The following is a 3,804-nucleotide window of genomic DNA, read 5'->3' as shown; positions in this document are numbered from 1 at the left end:
CTGCCGCAGACGCTGGTCGACGGGGAGCATCTTAGTGTTGCTGCGCCGACATGACGCCTCAGACCCGGAGAGACTTTACAACAGTGAGCTAGAGTTTCAGAGACGCTAGAGTCTTGATGGACGAGCTGTTGTTTGATCTGTTCATTGTGTCTGTTCTGTGACTGTTTAACGCTTGTTACTGTAGGAAGACACTTTATTGACTATTATGATCAGTTTTTAATCACTATCTAATCACAACTATAATCAAACAATTTTCAACTATAATCAAACAATTTTCAACTATAATCAAACAATTTTCAACTATAATCAAACAATTTTCAACTGTAATCAAACAATTTTCAACTATAATCAAACAATTTTCAACTGTAATCAATTTTTTTTTAAAACTATAATCAAACAATTTTCAACTATAATCAAACAATTTTCAACTGTAATCAAACAATTTTCAACTTTAATCAAACAATTTTCAATTATAATCAAACAATTTTCAACTTTAATCAAACAATTTTCAACTATAATCAAACAATTTTCAACTATAATCAAACAATTTTCAACTTTAATCAAACAATTTTCAACTATAATCAAACAATTTTCAACTATAATCAAACAATTTTCAACTTTAATCAAACAATTTTCAACTATAATCAAACAATTTTCAACTATAATCAAACAATTTTCAACTATAATCAAACACTTTTCAACTACAATCAAACAATTTTCAACTATAATCAAACAATTTTCAACTTTAATCAAACAATTTTCAATTATAATCAAACAATTTTCAACTTTAATCAAACAATTTTCAACTATAATCAAACAATTTTCAACTATAATCAAACAATTTTCAACTTTAATCAAACAATTTTCAACTATAATCAAACAATTTTCAACTATAATCAAACAATTTTCAACTTTAATCAAACAATTTTCAACTATAATCAAACAATTTTCAACTATAATCAAACAATTTTCAACTATAATCAAACAATTTTCAACTACAATCAAACAATTTTCAACTATAATCAAACAATTTTCAACTATAATCAAACCATTTTCAACTATAATCAATTTTTTTAAAAACTATAATCAAACAATTTTCAACTATAATCAAACAATTTTCAACTATAATCAAACAATTTTCAACTTTAATCAAACAATTTTCAATTATAATCAAACAATTTTCAACTTTAATCAAACAATTTTCAATTATAATCAAACAATTTTCAACTATAATCAAACAATTTTCAACTATAATCAAACAATTTTCAACTTTAATCAAACAATTTTCAACTATAATCAAACAATTTTCAACTATAATCAAACAATTTTCAACTATAATCAAACAATTTTCAACTACAATCAAACAATTTTCAACTATAATCAAACAATTTTCAACTATAATCAAACAATTTTCAACTATAATCAATTTTTTTAAAAACTATAATCAAACAATTTTCAACTATAATCAAACAATTTTCAACTGTAATCAAACAATTTTCAACTTTAATCAAACAATTTTCAATTATAATCAAACAATTTTCAACTTTAATCAAACAATTTTCAATTATAATCAAACAATTTTCAACTATAATCAAACAATTTTCAACTATAATCAAACAATTTTCAACTACAATCAAACAATTTTCAACTATAATCAAACAATTTTCAACTATAATCAAACAATTTTCAACTGTAATCAAACAATTTTCAACTATAATCAAACAATTTTCAACTATAATCAAACAATTTTCAACTATAATCAAACAATTTTCAACTGTAATCAAACAATTTTCAACTATAATCAAACAATTTTCAACTATAATCAAACAATTTTCAACTATAATCAAACAATTTTCGACTATAATCAAACAATTTTCAACTTTAATCAAACAATTTTCAACTATAATCAAACAATTTTCAACTATAATCAAACAATTATCAACTATAATCAAACAATTATCAACTATAATCAAACAATTTTCGACTATAATCAAACAATTTTCAACTATAAACAATTTTCAACTATAATCAAACAATTTTCAACTATAATCAACAATTTTCAACTATAATCAAACAATTTTCAACTATAATCAAACAATTTTCAACTATTTATTTTTCAAGACAGAAAAGGTTCACACATTCTACAATGTAATCCTCAGTAAATGTTCTTATTATCACAGAATAACTTTTATTCTTTCACTCGCTGAAGAAAAGCTAAAGTGTTTGTTTTCCCTCCTTAATGAAGGACTGGGTGGATCTGGTCCACTGGGCTCACAGTGAGCTCTGCTGGGAGGAGAAACCTTTTGATTATTCCTATAAATCCTCACCACACTGCTCTTGAGGAATGATGGGATGTGGCGTTTGAAAGGAGCCTTGGGTCAGAGAGCCTTTGAACCTTGACCCCTGAACCGTGGCTTCACACAAAGACTTGACGGACAAAGAGAAGCAAAAGTTGGACCAGAACCCCAGGAACGCTGACCGGGTTTGTTAGTGGAGGATGTTAGTGTTTGTGTTAAAACATTCTTGGATAAACGCTTACAGGGCAACTCTGGTGAAAACTCTCTTGACTCTCATGTAAATAAATGTTCTTCTCTCCAAAACACAGTGAGTTCCTCATCATGACCATGTTTTACAATTATTACTGTATAAAGTTGCTCTGAAATCTGGGCGAACGAGAGGTTACGAGAGTCCATCATGACGGACTGACAAACCTTGATGCTCAGACTTATGAACCATTGAAAGTTCAGTAACAATTACATTTATGTTCATCATGTGACAATGGTGTGTGTGATATGAGCATCTATTTGTGTGTCATGTGAACTCAAAGTTTGTCGTGTGAAAATGTTGTGTGTCATGTGATAATTTATTTGTCATGTGATCTTTCAAGTGTGTCATTTAAACACCATGTGTGTCATTTGATCATGTATTTGTCATGTGAACATCTTGTCTGTCATGTGATCATTTATTTCTGCCATTTGATCATATATTTGTCATGTGAACATCTTGTCTGTCATGTGATCATTTATTTCTGTCATATGATCATGTATTTGTCATGTGAACATCTTGTCTGTCATGTGAACATTTATTTCTGTCATATGATCATGTATTTGTCATGTGAAAATCTTGTCTGTCATGTGAACATTTATTTCTGTCATATGATCATGTATTTGTCATGTGAACTTAAAGGTTATCATGTTACCATTCTTTGTGTTACATGATCATTTATTTGTCATGTGATCATGTATTTCTCACGAGAACATCATGTCTGTCATGTGATCAATCAAGTTCATTTAAGTGTGTCATGTGATCATGTATTTGTCACGAGAACATCATGTCTGTCATGTGATCAATCAAGTTCATTTAAGTGTGTCATGTGATCATGTATTTGTCACGAGAACATCATGTCTGTCATGTGATCAATCAAGTTCATTTAAGTGTGTCATGTGATCATTTATTTGTCATGTGAACATCATGTCTGTCATGTGATCAATCAAGTTCATTTAAGTGTGTCATGTGATCATGTATTTGTCACGAGAACATCATGTCTGTCATGTGATCAATCAAGTTCATTTAAGTGTGTCATGTGATCATTTATTTGTAATGTGAACATCATGTCTGTCATGAGATCATCGAGTGCCATGATGTGATCAATAACTAATCATGTGATCATTCAAGTTTGTCATGTGATCATTTATTTGTCATGAGAACATCATGTCTGTCATGTGATCAATCAAGTTCATTTAAGTGTGTCATGTGATCATGTATTTGTCACGAGAACATCATGTCTGTCATGTGATCAATCAA

The sequence above is a fragment of the Callionymus lyra genome, chromosome 3 (genome assembly GCF_982586985.1).
Source record: "Callionymus lyra chromosome 3, fCalLyr1.hap1.1, whole genome shotgun sequence".
Classification (NCBI taxonomy): domain Eukaryota; kingdom Metazoa; phylum Chordata; class Actinopteri; order Syngnathiformes; family Callionymidae; genus Callionymus; species Callionymus lyra.
The sequence above is the reverse complement of the archived record's forward strand: the minus strand, read 5'-3'. Positions refer to the sequence as shown.